The 25,947-nt window shown below is 41.8% G+C and overlaps 1 protein-coding gene across 3 annotated transcripts in view; it reads right to left on the bottom strand.

The window, feature by feature from the left end:
* Nucleotides 1-25,947, bottom strand: part of ASXL3 (ASXL transcriptional regulator 3) — a 104,822-nt gene that overhangs the window by 52,526 nt on the left and 26,349 nt on the right. Inside the window, exon 4 of one of the 3 annotated variants that reach the window (XM_083622824.1) lies at nt 23,061-23,125. The exons of the other annotated variants lie outside the window; for them this stretch is intronic. The gene's annotated coding sequence lies outside the window, so the exon portion shown is untranslated. The remainder of the gene's footprint in view (nt 1-23,060; nt 23,126-25,947) is intronic. 3 annotated transcript variants of the gene reach the window in all.

Genomic DNA, 25,947 nt, shown 5'->3' with positions numbered 1-25,947 from the left:
CTACAGTTCTATGATTCTATGTTTCTATGATCACATAGTATAAGACACAAATGAATCTTAAGGACATTTGTAAGTGCAGGAGAAGTCAAAAGATTTCCAGTCATGAAATCTGGACAAGAATATATAAGGAAGCATAATGCCCTGTATACTCTTCAGGAAAACTACTCGCCTCCCCAATATGTAGATAATTTGGGGAAAATATTTGTGGAAAGAGAACAATTAATTTGCAGCACTCCATTTCTATCCATTATGACTGTAGTCATTCACATTTAATTAAACATAGGATTTCAACTGTTTTTCTTCATGTAAGTTCTAATTAAATAATGCAAATACCAATATATAATGAATGCAGTTAAATCAAGGTAATAGTTTCATTCAATAAACAGACATGTCAATTACAAGTCTTTTTGTCATTTTGAATCATTGTTGTGTACTGATAAAGTGTTAATCAGAACTCAATATTGCTGTTAGACAATATTGTTCAACGGGCTTGTACACACTGCTTCTTCTATTGAGTTAAAATAGAATTACTGCTGCTTAATTTAATAAAATTAGCTAATGGTTGGTTGTTTTGCATAATGTGTTTTTAATAGGTATTTTGGTTTCTGAGCTGCTTTGTACGTCCTTTTCAATCCAAAAGGCAGGATATAAGTCTTTTTAATAAACACATGAATAAATAAAATACTGTTTATTCAAACATGGATGAGCGAGTGTTAAGACAGATAATTTTATCAGGAATCACTACAAAGCAATTTCTGTGATCCCCAGCTTTTTAGTTATCATATTTGTACCTTGCATTTCCTTCAAAAATCTTAGCTTGGCATACACAGACTATTATCTGATTCCATCTTTGCAACCATTCTGGGAGACGGTTAGCCTGAGAGATGGAGACTGGTCCAAGGTTACCCAACGAGTTTCAAGGTAAGTGGGTATTAGAGCCTAGGTCTCCCCAGTCTAAGTTCAACATTCCTTGCATTTATGATTATTTATTGATTCACAGCATTCATGGTGTGCAACTCATTGGAACATATATTTCTTTTGGAAAGCATATGCAATTTCCATTATAGACCACTGAACTCCTCATGCAAGATATTATGTGAAACATCTTTAAAATTCATTTGTAACAAATAAATTTGGCTTTTCAAGGGGAAAAACACTTGAAGAACATATCTGACCTCAAATAACCCTTGAATAATATCTATGAACTCAAATAACACTAGTTATCAAATCAGATTATTAATGTAGAATCCATAAGAAAGATGCACTAACATGTTCATTGTTTAAGGGTAGCAAAACTCAGAATAACACATGACTTCCTTCAGAATGTTCTTCATGGAGTATCTGACATGCAATTACATGTAGTATTTAGCAGCCCTATATATACTCTCTCCCGCTCTCCGTTCCCTCTCTCATACATATATAATCTCAAAGGGAGCTGGTAGTCATGAAGTCAGATTCTTGGAAATGAATCAAATGCTGTCATAGTACAAGTGAAATTGAATGAAATATATAGTTCTGATTGTCTCAACAGCATTGAAGATTGCATTTTTCCTTCATGAAGGGGAAGGCTGTCAAAGGCTACTAGTCATGATGGCTCCAGAATCAGAGACAATATGCCTGCAAATACCACTTGCTGGGGAGAATACTGGGATAAAGTGCTGTGTTGCTTCCCATCCTTCATTGTGAGAACAGAATGATTGACTAGATGGGCCTTTGCTCTGATCCAGAAAGGTTCGTTATTTTGGCTTTTCATGTAGATCTATCCCAAGGGTGAAGAATTTGTTACTGAACTCCATAATCCACATCCACCATCATCCATGTTTAGACGCGGGTGGCGTCCACAGAGCCACAGAGCCTAGGGCTTGCCGATCAGAAGGTCAGCAGTTTGAATCTCCACGACGGGGTGACCTCCCGTTGCTCGGTCCCTGCTCCTGCCAACCTAGCAGTTCGAAAGCACCTCAAAGTGCAAGTAGATAAATAGGTACCACTCCGGTGGGAAGGTAAACTGAGTTTCCATGCGCTGCTCTGGTTCACCAGAAGCGGCTTAGTCATGCTGGCCACGTGACACGGAAGCTGTACGCCAGCTCCCTCGGCCAATAAAGCGAGATGAGCGCCGCAACCCCAGAGTCGGCCACGACTGGACCTAATGGTCAGGGGTCCCTTTTACCTTTATCCCAAGGGTGAAGAATTTGTTACTGAACTCCATAATCCACAGCCACCATCATCCATGTTTGGGGATGGTGAGAGTCATAGTCATGGGCCACAGGTTCCTCATCCCTGCTCTTTCCAGAAGCTCCATGTTGCCATAATCTCTTTGGACAGTATATGAACCCATTTCCCTGCTTCATCTTCTATTGCTTTAGCACTGCTTTCCCATTTTTCCACTGAGATCATTAAACAGACCCCAACTTGAGTTTAATAAGCAGTTTGGAACAGCAGCTGCAGGAAGATGTCTGGACTGCATTACCACCCTTACTAGATTAATAGTTAAAAGATATATTTTTCTGGTCAGACGAAACAAAGCAAAGTGAATGGACATAGTGATGTATGTCTCATCGGTACCAATATGCTCATCTATCAAAAATTAGAAATTTATATAAAATTATGAACAGAAAACAAGTCTGCAATCTTTCACAATCGTTAACTTGATATGATGACTTAAGGACTATGCATTTTCTTCTCCATATAAATGATATCTTGCAAAAAAAGCAGATGTTTTATTACCATCAGAAGGAAGAGCTCTAGTAGGAACTATTACAAAGCTTTCAGAGCATGTGCAGAGCAAAATCTAAGAGTGTAAAGAGCAACACAAATCCAAAGCGTTGATGATGCTCTGCCATGGCAAACAACACTACCTAAAAACCAAAGGGGTGAACCAAGTGCTTGTTTTCATGAGCAGCTGTTGATTAAGGCTGCCAAAGCTGAGAGCTGGAGAGAGCATTTCCTGTGGTGCTCCTGGTCTTTGGATTGACCTCCCCAAGGAGATCTACCTATAGAGCTTGGTAGTATCATTTAGATGCCAGGCAAAACATTTCTGTTTCCCCAGGTTTTAGAATCAGCTCCTGTGAGCATTCTTTAAGAGCAGTCTGATTTCATCACCTATTTAAAATTGGCTGTTGCTGTTTTAAGTTTATTGTTTTTAATTTGCCATGTTAGTTGTAAGCTTTGTACAGTCATACCTTGGTTGCAGAACACTTGGAACCCGTACGTTTCGGCTCCCGAACGATCAAAAACCAGGAGTGTTTCGGGTTTCAAACAATTTTCAGAAGCCGAACGTCCGGTGCAGCATCCGTGGCTTCTGATTGGCTGCAGGAGCTTCCTGCAACCAATGAGAAGCCGTGATTGGTTTCCGAATGTTTTGGAAGTCAAATGGACTTCCAGAACGGATTATGTTCGACTTACAAAGCATGACTGTACAGTGGTACCTGGGGTTGAGAACTTAATTCACTCTGGAGGTCCGTTCTTAACCTAAACTGTTCTTAACCTGAAGCACCACTTTAGCTAATGGGGACTCCCGCCGCATGATTTCTGTTCTCATCCTGAAGCAAAGTTCTTAACCCGATGTATTATTTCTGGGTTAGCGGAGTCTGTAACCTGAAGTGTATGTAACCTGAAGCGTGTGTAACCCACGGTTACCACTGTATTAGTAGTAGCATTACTATTAAATACTACTATCACCACCACTACTACATTTTGTTTCTTACTCCTATGTTAACTTCCCTGGGAAAAGAAATATATGTGAAAGCATGGTATATGAATTATGTAAACAAATAAGGAAAGAATGAAATCCATATAAGAAAATATCACCACCCCCTCTTTTCAATGCAGCCACTATGCTCCTCAAAGATCCTCTCTGGGGTGTGGATGACTATCCTGAAGAATGTGGGATGTGCTGTGGAAGCTGCTGAGGGAGTGGGGGATCAGCTCGAATAAGATGACGGCATATTCCATGAGCAATGTCTCAGCCTGTATTTGGCAAATTTCCCCCTCCCCCAGCACACACACACACACACACACACACACACAGCGCCTATATATTTCTACTGCATAGTTCTGCAGAAAAATACTGTTTAGCACACTTCACTGCATTTATCAAATCCATTATCCAGTGCCAGGTGACCCACAAATATATTTTAAGGACTTCTACCAGAACTGTGTAAATGTGTTGTTCACACACACAAAAATTAAAACAAAAATGCATCCAAGAAGCTATTAATACAAACTTACTTTCTATAATGAAGAACAGTTGCCAGAACCCCACCAGATGCAAAACATGGAAGAAAACAAAACAAAAAACAAAAATCTAGTTAGACAATATTTCAGAATTCCTTCCTAATTCTAAATAAGTCATCAACTTATCTGCTGCAATCATGTATTTCTCAAAACCTATTTTAATTCTGAACTCTCTTCCTTTTAGATGGTCTGCATGCCGGGTTCCTACAAATAAATGCACTATTCGTTTCAAGCTTTTGTTCATGCTCCCTTGCAGGGAAAAAAGCCTTTAGCATCTGGTGCCTTTGAGCTCCCTCTGCTGGGCTGTGCAGCAGGAGCTGATTAAGGTAATCAAAACAGAGCAGGGCGGGAACCAGGCTTCCTGAATTCAGTTACACTGCATTTTTTAAAAAAAGAAAATATAAAAGAACTGAAGGAAAGGAAATCAGTACAAAGAGAACTTATTTATATGGGTTCCACGATGAAAAACACTGTAAGGAAATCAGGACAGAATTTTGTTCAAAGGTGCAGTAGTACTTTTAATTACAGCATCCTTCTTTATCCTAATGGGTGCTTAGCGGTGTACCCAACACCTTGTTTTAAAAATTATCAGCAGATTAAAGTCTTCTACAACTGCACTGAATATACAGCTTTCCAGAAATGGCACTGTCCTGTGCAATACAAATAATGCTCCACAGCTCTCTGTACACAAGAGATCACTTACAGGGCTTAGAATACAATCCTAAACACATGCTAATGACACAAAGAACACAGTGGGACTCACTCCCAAGTAAATATGCATAGGATTGTTCTCTAAGAACAGCTGTGGTTGAAAAAATCACTGAACGCTTATCATTTTCTAACAAAGGCATCAAGTTACATACGATGCAAAAAGAAGGGCTTTCAAGTTCTTTTAAAATAAAATAAATGTTAAAATCTATTGAAACTAAAATATTTTTATAATCCTAAACATTCCTGAGAATTACAGTTTTACTAGTTGGTCAGGAAGGACTATGTATAGCAGCAGGAGGAAAGGCTGTGTGCACATCTGTAGACACAAAAATGTATGCTGATTGTGTACTTTGCTAAATATACACATAAACACGCTAACTTTAGTATTACAATTACGATTAAAATGTAAAAGAAAGGGGTCGTCTGGGATGGTTCTGCCAGCCACCAGAAATCTTTCAGGGCTGATCTATGCTCACAACTGAAGGAGGGGGTAGTTCACACCATAGCAAATATTCTGTAAGATAATTGTAAGCAGGAAGACACTGTACTCCATACAGTGTTTGGATTCCTTATTATTTTTTAAAAATATGTGTGGTTATTTACAGTTTGTATGGGTCAAAAATCATCACAGTAAATGATATTTAAACAAAGCAGGGACTGGATAAGCTACCTGGTTTTTTTGAAAATCCCTAGCAAGGCATAATTCCAATTGGCTTTCTGAATAATAGTGCTTTCGCATTTGTGGCTATACAGCACCTCCATACAACAATAACCTCTATCTACAGAGCGATCGTAAGTGGAGTTGGGGGGACTGGCATGGCAGATGTGCTACTATTGAAACTCCTGCTGCCTCACGATCAGGGCAGAAGGGGGTGGTGAATTTTGCCAAGGGCATAAGAAGAGACCTGCTGGACTAGACCAAAGGCCCTTCTAAAGTCGGAATGGCCGCTTGACAGGGAACACATTAGCACCCCCTGTTACATGGAGCCTTTTGGTCCATTAGGTGGGTGGCAGCGCTTCGTTATTTAAGGTCAGGCTGCCTGCCTCCCACGGCTTATTTGGAGCTTTGCACAGGCAGCCCTTGTCCCTTGCCTCAGTTTCAGCCTGGGATTAGTTGGTTACCTTTTTTGGAGTCAAGCTGGAATTTTTGGTTGAACCCATGACTAGCTTTTCAGAGAGCTATTACCTCTGGTGGGTAATATATCTTGAATGTTGGGAAATGATGTCACAATTATTTCTACCTTGCTCTTTTGTGAGTTTCTCAGGGAAGTTCCACAATGAAATGTTTGGGCTCTATGCCTATCTGAATGTGACTCCACATCCTTATCCACACCTGGAGGATATTAACTCTCCACATGGACAGAGATCATTAACTTCACTGAGCCATGCATTTCAAATATGTTTTGATGTGCTCTGATGTGCCATGGCTCAAATTAAACAATCTTTTTTGGATGGGGTGGAATACTTAAAAAAAAAAAAAGAAACAGAAGTATTTTGAATAATGAATAGTTAAATTGTTTTTGGGAGAGAAGAAAACTATGCAAGTGGAAGCAAGTTTTCATCTTTTTAAAAGTTTTGTGTCTTTGGTTTTTTGGGCAACAGATGGATTCAAAAAACTTATGTCATATGGTGCAGCTTAATTTCTAAACAAGAGGTATGGAATCAATCTTGTCTGAAAATCATACTTGGGCCCTCTTTCATGAAAGCTCTTTACCTGTCCATAGAAGTGCAGAGAATAATTCATTGGGGGCAGGGTAGAAAGGAGGAGACAATGGCACTCTGTAACATGTGTAATGGCACACTTTCCTAAATAAGTGCTCTTGCGATGAAAACAGCAAAGTGAAAAATTGCAGCCTACCAAACCAAAATGTTACCAGCCACCACTGCAGCAAACTATTGTTTGTTTTGATGGGACCTCCAAATCATCTGAACTGAACCAGTGCAATCTCTACTGTGAAAACTGCACTAACAATGCTCTTTAATGATCTGGATTTAATATTAGCAAGTACACGGTCAGTTGTAAGCTAATTTACATAATGCTAATTTATCAAGGTGGATTTAGGGCAGCACAACCAGTTCTGCAGCGCTGAGCGCCGAGCCTAGAGGGCACCACATGGCTTTGCAACCATGACATAGTGAAGGGAGCAGAACAGAAAGTGAGAGGCACAGCAGCACTGGATTTTGGCCTCGTACAAATCGCCACTGAAATTTGAAGGATCAAAGTCCAGCCCTGCTAACTTACGCTGGGAGGCAGAGTATATGCTTTAGAAATAAATAAGTAAAAATGTGGTTTTGGAGAAATGCCCACTTTTAAAATATTTAAAACATCCATTCTATTCACCTCTCTCATTCTCTGCTTTGGGAAGATCCAAGTGATAATTTCCACAAAATGCTATTTGTGTTTGGCATAGTTTCCAGAAACAGCACTATAAAAGATATGGCAGCCCTTTTTTTGCCAGAAGGTAAAAACAGAACAAGGGAAAATAAATGACTATTGTTGAGATGAGCACAGAGAACCCTTTGACAACATAAACTCTTGGCAGTCAAAAGTGTTGCTATTATACATAGCATGAAAAAAAACAGTAAAGAATGCTTTACAGTGGCCATTTGAAAATTAAATGAGGTTTTATAGAACGATAAAGTTGAAAAGTCCCCAAAGGCTAACGCTTTGCTAGCAAAACAGTAAAAGGCACTGTTTGTCCTGCTGAAGTAGCTTCCAAGCATCTTTTCTTGCTTTTTTAATAATAAGCAAAATTAGAAATTACTTTCCTAAGCAATGCTTAAAAATCATCCAGGCTACTATCATTTCAAAGGCTCCATTTTTAATTGCATAACTAGTTTCTGCACAGAACATTTAGAATACCAAAAGTTACTGGACTGCAATCCCACTGTACCAGAAGTATTTTTGTGAAATGCTTTTGTTCACATTACCAGTTAAAAAAGCAGCAGCAGCAGAGCTGTGGAAAATGGGTAACAGCACTTGTCTGTATCAGCAACTTTTCATAATAAGCACCAGTAGAGTAAACTGTAATAGGGAGCATTTAATCTTTTACATAAAACCACAAAAAGATTGTGCAACATGTACCCAACTGCAAATGCACCCTTATTTTATCTCTTCTTTCCTTTTTCTCAGAAAACATTAGGCTGAGCTAAGGGAAGCCCCGCCAGCATTGCCAACCCAGCAAGACATTTTGCTACCTAAAGCAGAGCCCAAATGCCTTGCCAAATGATGTCTAGAAAGCCTCACTGCACCATTCAGACACCACTTCACCTCTCCCTCCTCATGATGCTGCCTAAATCAGGTTGACTCATCCTCCTGTATGGCAGGGTCAGCCCCACAGCACAAATTCTAGCCCACTTCATACACAACACAAAGCCAAAACCATGCTTTGTGTGACCATGCAAACATGCAGGTTTTTGGAAATAAGATCATGGCTGCTTTGCTCCTCCTCCAGTCCTGTTGCTTCCACACTGCTGTGAGTCAAGCCATGGTTTGGCTTAGCATTGTGTCCTAACCCAGGCACCTCCCCCAGACAAACCATGGGAGGTAAGCCATAGAACAAACCTTTGTTTGGAGCAAGATAAACCATGAGCCTGGATCCTTGTGTACTGTGAAGGCAAACAGCTGTGATCTTCTCTCTAGGAACCCATATCTTTGCCCATCCACACAAAGCCATGGTTTGGTTTAGCATTACATACAAATCAGGTCTCTGTCTCCCAAAAAATTTCAATGCTCACCAACTGCAGAAAAATAAACTGAAGATAGTCACCAAAACTAGGGATGCTTCCTGCATTGTCTTTATAGTAATCACTTCTGCCTCCTCTTGATCTTTGCCACAGGCCCACAGACACATTTTGCCCTCATCTTCCAATCTCAGCTCTAATCTCCTGGTCCCCTGACAAAGCTGAGACTGCTCTCTGAATCTCTTCTATATTGTAACGGAACCAGCTGATGGCATGGTGAGAAGCAAGATCAGCTGTTCCTTCCTGTCATTTCAGCTGTATGTAGCCCCTCATATAATGATGGAGAAAGTACCTTAGAGAAATATACCTAGAAGGGATATATTGTACATTGGCTTTTTTTCCTTTTAAGTGTTGATATATTGAATCTGCCTGTAATGAAGTCACTCTGCTTGCACAGCCTAGCCTGTTATTAGTATGCTGTACTGTATGGATTAAAATCAGATAAGGCATTTAACATTTTCCTAACATCAGAAGAAAACATGCCAAGATAAATTTCCTCAACCTTTCATCATTCTGAATCCTATTAGTTAAGATAAGTGCTTTACCTGGTGAAACAGCATTTTGATCTAGAAGGTTACTCTACCGATTTCAAAACCAAACGTTTTGAAAGCCCAAATGCGGGAGATGAAATCAAGCCGATTCCCCACCCCCTTTTGCTACACTGCTCAGCTTTGCAGCCCATGAGAAAACAGCTGTTCGGTTCTACCTTAGGTTTACAAAATTTCTTTCTTTTTCCTCAACCTCCCCCAACCCCCAGGAAAATCTCTCTCTTTGAGAAATATAAAGCGTTTCTTTTGTCTGGAGTATTTGGAGTCTATGGGGAAGGACTCAGTGGCACAGGACGTGCTCTGTATGCAAAAGGTCCAGGTTTAATTCCAAACATCTCTAGGAATGCCTGGCAAAGACCCCTGTTTGAAGTTCTGGAGATCTGCTTGCCAGTCAGCACAGCGGTAATGGTCAAGTAGATAGACCAGTGGTCAGCCTTTGTACAGGGCACATCCCTATGTTGCTATGTTGAGAGACTTGTGTGGCTGTGCCCCTACTGTTTCATTTTTTAAACACCATGTAAACGTCTTAGGGCTTTCAAAGATCAGAAAACCTTGGATTCATTTCAGGAGGGTTGATTCAGTGTTTTTAGCCAAATTTTCTGTTTACCCAGGCATATAATCCACAATGCTTTCCAATTTAATCTACACACCTTGCCACACCCTATTCAGCTATGCTCATGTCACTGGGTGCTTCACTGACTTGTGAGCTCGTTCATTAGTTCACACCGAAAGCAGCTGGCCATTCTTTACATGAAACTAAAAATATTCAGGCAGCACAAATACTTCCTGAGATGAACCCAAACTTGTAATACTACAGAAAGATATTTTAAGCAAACCCCCTCCCCAAAAAACCCCTTAAAACATGCTGGGTTCCCTTAGACACATACATAGATAGGCAGGCAAAGAACTTTGAGCTAGTAATATTTCTTATTGTCTGCAAAGCTGAACAATGCAACCCTATACAGTGGCTACTCATCACACGGTCTCATTGAGTTAAATGAAGCTGACAGGACTGCAGCCCTGGGTATCCAGTGTTCATCATACTCAAGAGTTGAAATCACTGGGCTTAAGTAACTTAAATGGGACTCACCTGAGCAGGAGTTAGTTGGCTATCACCTTAATGATCCATTTACAAGGCAGAACCTTTGTCGTTCTACACACATAAAAATACAAGAATGCTGTCACGCTGCACTTGGCTTGACCACAGACAGGTGGCACTGGAAACTACAGAGTGACAAGACGTGGTGGATGGGCAGCCCAGGTGAGTCCCAGAGGGAAAGCCATAACAGGCTGCAGCTGCCTGCCCCATCACCTCCACTGGCTTCTCAGGCTGCCAGCCCTGGGGCTCCTGCCTCCAGGAGCCAGATCCCCAGGCTGGCTCCTCCCTGCCCTTCCCCATGGGTAAGGGAAGAAGGAGGAGGATAATAATAAGAGGCTTTGGGTGAACTCTAAGGGAGGGAAGTAATTTTGGCAAGAGGGCTGGATGGGTGGTGTGAGCGAGCAAAGGAAACAGGAGTAGCAGCCCCAAGGAGTAAAATATAACAATACATTAACACCAATAGCTATGTTTCAGCACAATGAGAAAGATTTGATTTACTGTAGCATCTTAAAGATGCTACAGACTCATGTTGTTACAAGGTTATGACATGATAATACAGGAACATATATTTTCGGATAGCTATATGAACAAGGCCCCTGAAGTTCAACTCAGATGAATAGTATGCATGTATATGAAAGTATGATATCTAATTCATATTCCAGTTCAACAAGTTTTGTTTGACTTAACAGCAGCAGATATATTACAGTGTCTTTTAAACTTAATGCAACAACCTTAATAATATCTTCCCCATCCAACGCTCAAACACTCCAATAAGCAGTAAGCATAATAAGCTATATAGTGAATTATTGTTTCTAAGGCACATGAAGTTTGAAGCAGCTATGAGTGTAGAATCAAGGACTTGTATCATCCAGCAAGGAATGATGTTTTAATTTTTGCCTATTGGACTAACCCCTTTTTTCCCCAAGTACTATTTAAAATTAAAAGTTCAAACTAAAATAATGCAACAGGTATGTCAAACTGTTCGCTGTACATGCAAGATGGAGATTTCTACACAGTTCATCTAAAAATTACTTGCTTCCAATAATATCCTGCACAGAATTAAGGAAAATTGTTCTCAGCAAGTTACAGCAATGCTTTCCCGCTCCAGAATAAGCAAAGAGAAGCTAAAGCAATTTGATCTCACAGCAAGAAAGAAAACCAGCTGTAAAATTCAGGGAGTAATATGAATATCCCCAGTAGCAAGCTTTAAATATAACAAGCATTTAAAGTGTCTCATTTACACTGAAAGTTGGAAGTGCATATGATCCATATCAATATCATTTTGCTGAGCAGTTCTGCATCCATTTTTTAAGTTAATTCTGTAAAGGAAGGCTTTCAACCTCTAAAACCTTAAAAATGAGCTAAATTCTGTTCCTTTTAGTTCTTAATTTTCTTAAAAAAATTTGGGGGATCATGTTTATATATTTAAAATATCACAGTTTATCCACACTAATCAGTTTTACTGTTGATTGATCTACAGATTAAGAAAATCAATTTGAAGTTTATTTTAATTAATAAATATTGTTATAATACCTAAAAGCAGGCCCAGCCTAACCATAAGGCAGGGTGAAGGCACCGCCTTAGGTGGCAGAAGCCCTTGAGAAGGCCCACCTGCCCTGCCACCTCTACCACAGGAGACGCGGGGCTGGTGGAGAACTGGTGCCAGTGGAAAAGCGGCACTGGCATTGGCGCCAGTTTCCAGCAAGATCTCGTGAGATGTCGTGAGATTTCAGTGAGATCTTGCTGGAAATCAGTGAGATCTCACAGGAAGGAAAACAGGGCTAATGCTAGCACCGCTTCTCCAAAGGAGGCAAAGGGAGTGCAGTGGTGGCAGTGGCTGGGCAGGACGGTACTTCCCATTTCACCTCAAGCAGTGAAACGAGATGCAATGCCCTTGCTTAAAAGACTGTCTCACCTCTTATATACCCAACTGATCACCGTGCTCTGCAGGACAACATTTCCTAAGGAGGACCAGTCCATATAACAGGGGTCACCAATGTGGCACCTGCAGACAACAGTGTGTCCACCACTGGCTCTTACGTTGTCCATAAAACTTCTGTAAATATCATCTCAAAAATCTACAATGCACTGTTTCTTCTCGCTGTTTGCTCTCCCTGCTCAGTTCCTGTTTCCACTGGCTTAGCCTCTCCTACATGGTACACAACCCTCTGAAATATGTCCACATTTCACTGGATTCCACAATTGGTCACCCACCCAGCTTTCTATTATGAACCAAGGAGAGATGCAAAGAGCTTCTCTTTCTGATTGTGGCAGTGGCTGGTGCAGCTGCCTTATTTACCATTTGCTGGGAGCACTAATGCAGGGCGGGGGATGCCTTCACCATTTTGTGCTCCCATCTCTCTTTCTGTTCTTTTAGGTGTTGCAGCCATTTTGTTTTATTTTGTGACTGGTACCCATGTGCCCACTGACTAAAAAAGACTGGTGACCTTTGCTATTCAATTTAGGAACATTTTGTGTGGGGACCCCTGACATTTGGAACTGCCTCCCATTTCATATCTTGCCCCCCATCCTGCACCTCACAACAACACCCCCTCCCATTGCTTTGGAACTATCTCAATGGTAATGAACTCAAGATCCAACCCAGTGTTTATCTACATTTCCATTCACTGCATTAAATGTTAGGATTTGGTAGGGTTTTAGTATCTTTTAAAATTCTATCTATTATATTACTAGGCTACTTTTAAGGTCACATCTTCACAATGCAGTATCATTCGTGTGTGTGTGTGTGTGTGTTACTTAGGGTGGTATTCAATGCTAGTGTTACTCAGAGTAGACCTATCAAAATCATTGGCCATGATTAAATTAGGTCTAGGACTCCTTGTCCTGAAATCTGGTCAAGAGGAGAAAAGAAATCTGCTGGGGCAGCATTGCAAATATTCCCACAATTTTATTAGTCCATAACTGGGGTTTGTTTTGTTTTCGTACTATACCACTTCTCTATATCTTTGTAGATTTGAAAAGCACATTAAAATAAAAACAAGGCCTTTCCATCTTGTACAGTTGAAAGTTGAAAGTTAACTGCTCTGGGATTAGTGATTTGTGTATTTTTTAAAAAGAAATTAAAAGGACATAAGAACATGAGAAGAGCCTACTGCATCCGACAGGCCCATGCCAAGCTTGTCTGAGGCCTGGAGAGAGTATTGTTCACGAGATGCAGCACCGCAGCACCACCACCTAATTTGATCAAACTCTGCACACTAGTATGCAATAACGCAGGTCCAGATTTTACTATCAAAGCCTTGCAGTACATACAGACAAGCATGGGCATATCGCCCATTAAGTCCCTGGTCGGCTGGGAAGCATGGGGCATTCTTAGCATGACAGCATAAATCCAGCAGGCCCCCTGACAGCACCCCACAGCCAACTTAGTCCTCCAATGCCTGGGGCAAGTGTACCTGGCTGTTCTCACCTCTGCATGGGCCTAGCACGAGTTCATGTAGTCCCACAACACTGTAAGAGCAGGGATGCATACCACCATTATGGGACTGGTCTGGTCTCTCGCCTCACTGCTTTTCAACATCTGTTTTTCCCATACAGTACTGGAAGTTACTGGTCATGTTTCCCTTCCTGCTCCTTCCTCCTTGTCAAGTGAGTAATCTGCAGCCCCGTGCAAAATATTTGCTGCCATCACTGCCCAGGAACCTAATCACCACTGTCTCCCAGCTCTTACCACCAAACACTCATTGCTTGCTTGAGCATGCAGAGGAGGGCTGGTGCCAGTGAGTTGTGCAGCAGCTGATTCAGATCATGCCTGGCATCAGGAAACTGAAATGAGGCTGATGTTTGGTGCTCACATCATGCTAAGCCAAAGCCATGGCGTAGCACTAACGCACAAAAATATAGTCCTCAGGAACAGTGCAGTTGCTGCACCCTTTCCCCGCTCCTGTTGTATTGACATAAGCTAAACCTAGACAGCATCTTAAAAAGCAGAGACATCACCTTGCCAACAAAGGTCCGTATAGTTAAAGCTATGGTTTTCCCAGTAGTGATGTATGGAAGTGAGAGCTGGACCATAAAGAAGGCTGATCGCTGAAGAATTGATGCTTTTGAATTATGGTGCTGGAGGAGACTCTTGAGAGTCCCATGGACTGCAAGAAGATCAAACATGTCCATTCTTAAGGAAATCAGCCATGAGTGCTCACTGGAAGGACAGATCCTGAAGCTGAGGCTCCAATACTTTGGCCACCTCATGAGAAGAGAAGACTCCCTGGAAAAGAACCTGATATTGGGAAAGATGGAGGGCACAAGGAGAAGGGGACGACAGAGGACAAGATGGCTGGATAGTGTTCTCGAAGCCACCAGCATGAGTTTGACCAAACTGCGGGAGGCAGTGGAAGACAGGAGTGCCTGGTGGGCTCTGGTCCATGGCGTAATGAAGAGTCGGACACGACTAAATGACTAAACAACAACAAAAAACATGTTTTGTATTAGCATGCTGTTAGAACCCAGGCTCATGGTTTGTTTCACTCCAGACAAACCACAGCTCTGTTGAATCAAGCCCATCAATCAGAGGAATTTGGCACTCTCCAGGTGCCCGGCTTTGATTCCTTGACCTCCCCGTCAGCGACTCCCGGCAGGACAAGGCGAGGTCTTTATCGGCCGATTCTCCTCAAACGTGAGAAGAACACAACCACTCCTCCTCCCTCACTCCCTGCCATCCCCAGGGAGGGGAAAGAGACAGACAGAAATGTATTTACATGCCTTTATTTCTGTCTTTCCTCAGTGCAGAGAACAACATGTCTGCACTCTCTGATACCCAGCTGCAGAGAGAGAACAACTCCACCCATGTACTTCCAGTACAGGGTCATGTGACACTCTGAGCTAACATCCGGTGCTCAGAGCACATAATAGACTGTCCCTGGTTCCCACGGTACAGTCCCAAAACATAAACATCCTGTTTGGCTTTCCAGCCATCTGGAGCACTCAGCAGCATTGCTCCTTTTTCGTAACAACCTCCCCCAAAAGAATCAATGCGTGTTGCGGCATGCAAAGCGTGATCCAGAGAAGAAAACAAACAGTTGTTATACACATAACACTCCCCTGTTGTTTCAGTTCCACCCTTGGAACTACCCGCCACTGGTTTCCCCAGTGTACCTCTCTGGTTGTCTGGCTTCCAAGGAATGAGTGCATCTGCATTACCTTGGCTAGCAACTCTCTGTTGTGTCTTTGTCTCTGACTTAGACACAGCTCCAACCTGTCCTCGGTTGTGTACTACAGCAACACATGCAACAGCTAAGTTAGCATACTCTTCTGAGTACCTTTTGGGTGGTTCACCCTTTGTGACTCTCTCAGACCTGCGTATGAGGTGCTGATCCTCTCTGCTCACTGGTTCTGTCTCAGGACTCTTAGGAGAACCAGTTCCAACAGTAAACAGTGGTTCATCCTTCACCTGTGAAGGTCTATCCATTGTGTGAGATTTCCTCTCAATGACTGTGACAACAGAGCTCTCTGAGCTATCACTGTCGCTCTCAGTACCACTGTACTCTGTGAAATCATCATCATCATCTGAATCGTCCTCTGTGGGAAATGTGTGTACTATCACTCTCTCCTTTTCAGGAGCACTCTCTAGAAATTTTGTGAGAATCACCTGACCAGATTCAGACAAAATTACTCTGTAGAGACCCTTTTCATATCCCACAAAAATGCCTCTGGCATTCTTTACTCCACCTGGAGCTTCTGTCCTCACATGAGACCCAAAAACCTTGAAATGGGCAACAGAAGGTTTTCTCCGGAACAGTTTCTCAAAAGGAGAACTTCCCAACTCTTTCGAAACCTTTCTCACCCATGCATGACAAAACGACATGAGTGACTCCGCCCAGAACTCATGTGGCAGATGTGAACTAAGCAATTGCGCATTCATCACCTTTTGCAATTCTTTGTTCACTTTTACACAGACACCCCTGTTCCACGCTTCCGCTGAAACAGCAATCTTGTGTCTGATCCCCTTCTTCTGCAGGAACCTCTGGAAATCCTGTAAAAGAAAAATCTGCTTCTCATCTGTCAAAAGACAATCAATGTTAGCATCATGCATGTCTTTAACCTTGTCACAAAACTCTTGAAACCTTTCCAAGGCTTCCTGTGGCTTCTTTAACACATAAACCCAGACAAAGTTAGAGAAATGATCCACACACACAAGATAAAATCTTGCATTGCCTCTAGATGGTTCTAGAGGACCAATCACATCAGCATACACCCGCTGAAATGCTCTGTCGACCCTAGCCACCTTCTTGGTGCTCGTTTTGGTCACACCTGCAAGAGAAATCAAGTTAGACTCAGAATTACATTCCATGTAATCACTTTGCTCAAAGTCCAACAAATACAGTCCACCTTTCTGTCTGGCAGAAAGATATAACTCTCCATCTTTGAAGATCTTGCAGCTCTTATCATCATAGGACAGTTTCAGTCCTTTCTTTGCAATCTGCGAAACACTCAGCAGATTGAACTTCAGTTCAGGAACCAAGTAAACATTGTTTATTGTCAAGTTCAGACTCTTAAGATAGACAGTCCCTTTTCCGGTCGCTTCCAGCTCCTGACCGTTGGCCTGTGTCACAGCGAAGCTTTGCTTCTTAAACGATGAAAAGAGTCCTCTGTGTGGGGACATATGAACCGTCGCTGCAGTGTCGATAATAAACGCGTTCCCAACATCTGGCGTGGTTCCTTTTGCCATCAAAGCCCTTGCAGGTTCCACCATAGGCTTGGTATGACCTTTGCCTGCTGCCTCAGGCTTTGCTGAGCGGCTCTTCGCTCCTTTCGGCTGGCGTGGCTTCTTGCAGCTCCGCTGAAAATGCCCAGCCTGTCCACAATTGTAGCACTGTACAACGCTCAAAACTACAGCATCCTCTCCAGTAGCAATATCAGTGGGGGAATTAGAACTCCGTTCTTCCCTCCCCCTGTCCTTGGCATCCATTTTGAATCCAAGCCTCAGCTCTCCACTCTCGAGCCAGTTAAAATCCAAAAGCTCCTTTTTGAGCTGTTTTTCTGCCTCTCACTCAGGCAGGCAATTCTCAAAGCTGTCTCAAAGTCAAAACAACTTTCGCTTTCCCGGCTCTGACTGAGCCAGCCCCAGGTGTCAGTAGTTTTCCACTGTCCGACTGTCGTTGCTTAGCAACCTTCCCCGGGACGGGAATCCTTATCTCACCACAGGAATTTCTGGTATGCAAGCCTTTCTTTCAGAGCTTGTTTTATTCCAAATGCAGCTCTCTCGTGAACCAGAGAATAAATCAATCTGCATTCACACTTTTAGCCCGATATTCAGCATACCTTTTTGGGGCTCCGTTGCTTGGAAAACACCCCCTCTTGGGGCCAGCCGTCTGTTCAGCTTCTGGCTGCAATTGCAGACGTTATCTTCTTTCCTTGGTGCAGAGGATGGCACACGATCCATCAACCTCTCACCTCTCATGCTGATTCCCATGGATCAGATAACCAGCAGCGTCTGCTACCATATGTTGAATCAAGCCCATCAATCAGAGGAATTTGGCACTCTCCAGGTGCCCGGCTTTGATTCCTTGACCTCCCCGTCAGCGACTCCCGGCAGGACAAGGCGAGGTCTTTATCGGCCGATTCTCCTCAAACGTGAGAAGAACACAACCACTCCTCCTCCCTCACTCCCTGCCATCCCCAGGGAGGGGAAAGAGACAGACAGAAATGTATTTACATGCCTTTATTTCTGTCTTTCCTCAGTGCAGAGAACAACATGTCTGCACTCTCTGATACCCAGCTGCAGAGAGAGAACAACTCCACCCATGTACTTCCAGTACAGGGTCATGTGACACTCTGAGCTAACATCCGGTGCTCAGAGCACATAATAGACTGTCCCTGGTTCCCACGGTACAGTCCCAAAACATAAACATCCTGTTTGGCTTTCCAGCCATCTGGAGCACTCAGCAGCATTGCTCCTTTTTCGTAACAAGCTCATGGTTTGTCTGGAGCAGATAAAACATGAGCCCAGGTTTGGATGACATACTAAGTCAAATTATGGCTTAGTTCAAGGCAGTGCAGCAGCAGCAGCAGGACTGGAGGAAGATTACAACAGCTGCAATCTTCTGTTCGGGAATCCTCTTGTTTGAGCTAAACAGTCTTTCTCAAATCGTGACCTAGTCCTAGGTAAACTGGATCATTTATGCTGCTGTCTTCAATAGTTCTACACAAGAGACTGGGTAATCATAAATGTGATACGTTTTCTTCAACTGAAGCAATTTTGAAGAATTTCTGCTGCCCTGGATGTCAAGAAACATCTGAAAGAGACAAAAGCTCAGAAATAAATCAATGATTAAGCAGATGGGGCACAAAGTCCCCAGCCATCCTTAGATTCAGCAGCTGTATCAGAACTGGTAATGAGATAAAAGTCTATGCTTTCTTGGGTCAACCTAAAGCTTCTTTACACTTTCTTTTTCATGCAATTATCTTGAAACACAATCACTTTAACTTGTTTAAACTTGTCACATATCATTATTCTTCCACATGACACAAGGAGCCCACATCACTACAAGGTTTAACACACACACACACACTCATCTGAATAATAGACATGGCTTCTGAAACAATTCCCCCCCTTCAGCAATTTCTGGAGTTCTCTCGTGTACAGAATCTGGATGGCAAACAATCCAGGCAAGAGCTGACTGTGCCCAGCTAAGTTACCTCAAACAAACTGCAACTCTTCCAACTGAACATTTTCCAGCCTTTGCTTTATATGAAATGGAGCAATAATCAACACTGGAAGTCCATATGTCAAAACCTTAGAGTTATTACTTTTGAGACTTGAATTCTGCTCTGATCATGAATAAGAGACAACTTCGGGATTGGCTCTTCTGGATAGAATCCAGAAGGGATTTGCATTTAATCAGGAATTATAGATTCTCGCCATGGTTCCCATTTCTGAAAATGGAGCATTTCAGAGCATGTTATTTGAACAGACTCATGCCTGCTGCATTAAGAAATGCCTTTATGGAGCACATTCTCCAAATGATGCCCACAGCATCTCGGATGGCTGCTATAATAAGGTTCCATATGATGACAGACTCTGCATATGTGGCCAACCTCAAGAGGAAGACACCGTACATTACTTGCTAATCTCCCCATTAAATGGGGATCCAAGAGATTGTTTCCTGAAACCTTTGCTAATTCCTGGAAGCAGGCTTACTATGGCAGAAACACTTTCACTTTCTTTTGTGCGACCCAAACAGATTTATGACACATAAAGTGGTGCTTAATGCTCTCACTGCAAGAAAGATTAGAAAGAGAGAGCAAGATGATATTGCAATAAGTTGCGCTGGAGATTCAGAAGTCTAATGGAAGTTAAGCTAGGTATGAGGTAGCAGACAATACTTATGAATTCTGACTCCCTTTCTTTAAATCATTGATGCCTTATATTATGTAATTGCTGTATGCTGCATGTTATGGTCTGCAGTTTGGCAAATTGTAATGAAATTGTTGTCGCCTTTGGTTAATACAATAAACTCTTTGGTTGGTTAAAATAATAGACCTGAAACCCAAATTCATATGCTCACTTGTGGTGCATTGATGGCCCCAAAATTAAACTGTGTGGGAGGATAACACCATGGAGAAAGTGTTTCTGTGAGGCAGCTTCCCACATGGAACAGCACTGAGGTTCATTTATTGCATCGTATCAGGGCAACTTGTTCCAAGATTTACTGAATCAACCAGGTCACCTTATCACCTGATATTTTGCAGACTGAGAATCCTTAGGCATTGCTTATCTCTTATGACCACTCAAAAGATTATACGCTAGTGGCCAAAATTGTGGAAACCTTTTTGAAAAAGTGTATTTCTGAGGTCTGATGGATCCTAACACCAATTTGGTTGTGGTTTTTTTGGAGTAATGCCATAAAATTATATATCAATGGAAAGATAATTTAATGAAGAATGTAATGCAACAAAGTTTGTTCAATTATCTGTATTCTATCAAAAGTTATAGCCAAACAACCAGAAAAAGGAAACACAACTTGCTTAGGTTGATATGCAGTAGCTTTTCTTCATTTGAATGTAGCTGATGAGTATAAGTGTTTAGAGAGCCAATCAGGTGTTATGAGCCATCACATCTCAGAAATACACTTTTTCCAAAAGCTTTCCACAATTTTGGCCACTAGTGCATAATTCATAAGAGTGTGCATTCAAAACTATCTTGCATCGTTGTTCCACATACAGAGCAAAGCAGGAGGAAGGAACCAAACAGAAACAACAGGCTGCCTCCCCAAATATGTAGGGTGTTCCCTCCTGGTGTCTGAGATCGTATTAGTTTTTTAGAAAATAATGAAAAAGTAAAAACAGACTGCTGCTTTAATAATGAAGGGGAAATGGACAGCAAGAAGAAAAGCCTGAAAATATTGCCAGCATCTGAAATTCACAGTGACAACTCTTACTCTTTTTGTCTTTGTGTTCACCTTCCACAGAGGGGTCTTGGCTCAGTAGTACAATACATGCACCGCATGCATATGGTCCCCAACATTTCCAGTTAAATGGTTCTTAGGTAGAAGAGCTGAGAAAGACGCTTTCCTGAGACCCTGGATAGTGAGTGCTGGTCAGAGTAGGCAACACTGGGCTAGAGAGACAAATGAATTGGTATGCCAGCTTCATATCTTCAACCCTCCGTAGCAACCAAGAAGATAGTTGATGGTTATGTTGATTTTGATGGCGTTGGCTAACATTTGTCAGAAATATTTTGTAATTGTCACAATAAAATATAGACATTTGTACATAACCATGCAACTACTAAAGTTACCATGTTGTTGTTGTTTAGTCGTTTAGTCGTGTCCGACTCTTCGTGACCCCATGGACCAGAGAACGCCAGGCACTTCTGTCTTCCACTGCCTCCCACAGTTTGGTCAAACTCATGCTGGTAGCTTCGAGAACACTATCCAACCATCTCATCTTCTGTCGTCCCCTTCTCCTTGTGCCCTCCATCTTTCCCAACATCAGGGTCTTTTCCAGGGAGTCTTCTCTTCTCATGAGGTGGCCAAAGTATTGGAGCCTCAGCTTCACGATCTGTCCTTCCAGTGAGCACTCAGGGCTGATTTCCTTAAGAATGGATAGGTTTGATCTTCTTGCAGTCCATGGGACTCTCAAGAGTCTCCTCCAGCACCATAATTCAAAAGCATCAATTCTTCGGCGATCAGCTCCAGCTTTCACTTCCATACATCACTACTGGGTGATGTATGGAAAGTTACCATAGCAGCTATCAATTACCATCCTTTTTCCAAAGAACTCAAATGCGCATGATGAAGCAAGTTGCTTAAACCTTAGCAGGTCTGAATTTGGTCTATATGTGGAAGCCCATATACGCTGCCTTGAAATTCACACAAAAAATGTGTAATCAATTAGGAAGTAAATAAAATAAATATTGTACCTTAAGTACCCGAGATTTTGTACCCAAATAATATACCACCCGACATTGGCCCATCAACACCGTACAGATATTAGGTTCTCTTCCCCTCCTTCTGAAGTATATTTTTTAAAAAAATCATGAAACAACCCATCCTTGAAAGGAGCAGCAATAATAGTAATGGTAGCAATTTGTGCTGCTGACAATTACAGGATTCATGAAATGCCAGTATTCAATATACCGGTAGCTTTTTTTAGCACATGGTTGTTCTTTTGCTGCTATAAATATTATTAACCAAATGCAACCCCCCAAAAAGCAAAAGTCACTTGAAGAGCATGGATTTGAAGTAGCGTAATACAGTGGTACCTTGAGTTAAGAACTTAATTCATTCTGGAGGTCCGTTCTTAACCTGAGGTACCACTTTAGCTAATGGGGCCTCCCGCTGCCGCCACGCTATTTCTGTTCTCATCCTGAACCAAAGTTCTTAACCCGATGTACTATTTCTGGGTTAGTGGAGTCTGTAACCTGAAGCGTCTGTAACCCGAGGTACCACTTTAAGTCCACAAAGCTGAAACAGAAATCAAATCACTCTCATATATAAAGGATTATATATCACTTTTTAATTTCACACACACACACACCTGAGACAGATAGATACATATAGATTCTTTAAACTCCATACTATAATATATTCCACACTTTCAGAGCTGTGCGTTTTAATATTTGCACAAGAATAGCTACACAACTTTCTGCCTTTTCCATCACACATAGAAATATGTGATTGCTTCATATCCATAAATCATGCCACTGAGGTGGGCCTCTTGCTACTTTTGTTGTCACAGAGTAATGGCACAAAAGCACCAGCAGAGGTCCTAGGAATTTATTTGTGTAGTATCTAGTGGTCCTATCAGAGCCACAGATGTCGGTGTAACCCTGCTGTGGTCACATCCAAGTGAATATGGGCAGAGGAGCTTTCAAGCACACAGGCAGACCGGCCAGTCTTCCACCACTGCAACACACTGTTCGTAGCATGCTAGTTAATTGTGACAAATTCCCATTGAAAGCAATGGAACAAATCAGTTACAACTACCAGTAAGTTCTTCAGCTGGTTTCAGCAGGACTTATGATACACATTTGTTTGGAAGTAAAGGCTGTCTGAATAGCCTTACAGCTAAGTTTAGCGGGATTGGGTCACTGTATACTTTGTGCCAGGTAAACTACCAGCATTTCCTTTCCACATCTGAACCTGATATATAATTGTTCTACAAAGACCGTTCTTCATTCTTACCATCTTCTCAAATTCCAAGCACATTTTTTGCAAAGTTAAAGAAGAGCACCAATCTTTTACAGTCCCAAAACTGTTTACCTTAAAAGCTGTTTTTCTTTCCAGATACTGAGAAGAGGATTGGCCAGATGAGGATCTTTTTACAACTGATTGTCGCAGCAGGAAATATATTAAAAAAACAAAACAAAACACAACCTGAAACGTGTGTCTCAGACAATATAGATCTATCATGTGTGTGCATTTCCCAACAAATATTATGTTCATGTTAATGTATGGGTTTTATTTTGGCTTATAGTATTTTTCTTTTTTAATTTTCTCTCTGCTGCACTTCATATTTGAGGCATGGGGAAAGAATCAATCAATTGAGGATCTGAATGCTTTAATGATATGAGAGAGAAACAAACTTGTGAACCATAAAGTCTGGCAGATTCATACTACAGTTTGACTTTGAACAAAAATAATGTAATTTCTAATATCTAAGCCCAGTTATTCTAAATTAAGGTTACAATGAAAGAGACCTTTAGCTTCTTAAAAAATAATTACAGTGAATAAACTTTAGCCAAGATAATGTATGGTTAGGCAGAGATTGCTATGATAAGCCCACCTAAAATTATTGCATGAGTACCAAAACCTATTATTAGTATTCAGAGCCTTTCAAATCAATGCAAACCAAAAGCTCTTCAGAGATCAATGACAAGCTGGTGATCACCTTTGGCTGCTGACAACAATTGGGCTGGTTCTCACAAAATTCAAAACCATGGTTTAGTGCTTTGCAGATAATACTTAGCAAGACCAAGCAAAATGTTGGACTCATATAGTCCTCATCCCCTGTCCTTCCCCTGTGTGGAAAGGAATAGGACATCTATCAAAATTATTTCACTTTCAAAGAATTTTAGCTTTACACACAAACCAGGAATCCTGGTTTAATAAAACAAACTATGGTGAGTCGCTAAACAAACCAACTTTACCTCTTGTTTACCTAATTTTTTTTTTAACTAGGATTCCTATTTGCAAATAATACTAAATCAAGATTATCTGAAACTGAATGCAATCTTCGCAGAAATCCTCTTCCTAGCTGCATAGGAGGAGAAGGGAGGAGGAGCGCACAAGTCTGATGCTTCGCTCAAGCTCCATGAGGCTCCTCCACTTCACGCCAAGCTATGGTTTATGTGCAAACAAGCCAAATATGTTCAATGCATGCTGTCTTAACCTTTATGCATTTTTCACTACAGCTGCTTAACTAAGTATAGAATGGTGAGGTTGCAATTAAAATTGTAGTACTAAATGGAAGGAGGTCAGCCCCAGAAAACAGGCACAACAGGCAAAACATTGAGCTTTGGGGATTGCCAATCCACTATTTTTCAAAAAATTAAGAAGCCTTTTAAAAGCAGAATTTGAATTGTGCTAGGATCTATTTTCATTACTTTAGATCTAGTGGTTATTTTCTTACTGCAACAAGGGCATGTTCATTGCATGTCTTATCCCTAAACTCAGTTTCTCCTCCTTCGCTTCACAACCAGGCCAGCAAATGAAGACCTTCAAGAGATTCAAGTAGTTGTCTGTTCCGCAAGAGGAGGTCTAAGATATTTTGCCTCCCGAGGCAAAGAACAACATGGCGCTTCCTTCTACCAGTTCCACACACATAAGCCAACTGGACTGACATGTGAATTGTACTTTAACACGGGTGATGGGACAGCATCCTCCATCTCACCCAAAGGCAGAAGGTGACCTAAGGAAGTCACAGGGCAGGCTGTATAGCACAGGTAGTTCTGTCTCCCAACACCTTATCACTACTCACTTACTGAAATAAATATTAAGAGTATAATAACTGCAAATTCCATAGTTTTAACTAAGAATTACTGTATTTTTCGCCCTATAGGACACACTTTTCCCCCTCCAAAAAGGAAGGGGAAATGTGTGTACGTCCTATGGGGCGAATGCAGGCTTTCGCTGAAGCCTGGAGAGCGAGAGGGGTTGGTGCACACCGACCCCTCTCGCTCTCCAGGCTTCAGGAAACTCTGTGCAAGCTGCGGGAGCCCTCCCCCGGCTTGCGCAGCGCTGCCTCTTATCCCGAAGCCCCGGCGCGCTCAGCAGTCATGCCGAGGCTTCGGGTAGCTCCGCGCAAGCCACGGGAGGGCTCCCACAGCTTGCACAGAGCAGCCTGTTCTGGGGGCTGGGGGCTGGGGTCGGGGAAAGCTCGGGCTTCCCCCGCCCCAGCCCCGCGCCTGGGGGGAAAATAAAAATTTTTTTCTTTATTTCCCCCCCAAAAAACTAGGTGCGCCTTATGGGGCGGTGCGTCCTATGGGGCGCAAAATACGGTACGTCTGTTCTGAATCTCCCAGCATTCAGCTTCACTGGATAGCCCTGTGTGTAGGGAAAAAACCTCTCTATCCATATTCACCACACTCTGTATAATTTTATGCACCTCTGTTGTGTTTTATTTTTATAAGATTTCAGCAAAAGGTTCCAGGGTTACAATAAAATATAAATTATAAAAGTAGATAAAACCATCACAATTATAAAACCATTCAAAATGGAACAGAACAATATAAATTCAGCAAAAGAGATGTCTCTAGCTTAGACGCTTTCTAAACTAAACACCCCCAAATCTTGTAATCTTTACTCATAGAAGAGTTGCTCCACCCCCTTGATCATTTTGGCTGTCCTTTCCTGAACCTTTTCCAACTGTACAATATCCTTTCTCAGGTAAGGTCACCAGAACGATACACAGTATTCCAAGTGCAATCTCAACATAGATTTGTAAAATATATTTATAATATTGGTAGTTTTGTTTTCAATCCCTTTCCTGATGATCTCTAGCATAGAATTTGCCTTTTCCACAGATGCTGCACACTGGATCGAAATCCCCATTGAGCTATCCACTACAATCCAAAGGTCACATTTCTTGGTCAGTTACCACAAATGCAGACCCTATTTGCATGTGTGTGGAGTTAGAATTTTTTGCCCC

Source organism: Podarcis filfolensis, assembly GCF_964270895.1.
Source record: "Podarcis filfolensis genome assembly, chromosome: 7".
NCBI classification, from domain to species: Eukaryota; Metazoa; Chordata; class Lepidosauria; order Squamata; family Lacertidae; genus Podarcis; species Podarcis filfolensis.
Note: the sequence above shows the minus strand (reverse complement) of the source record. Positions and strands in the feature narration are given on the sequence as shown.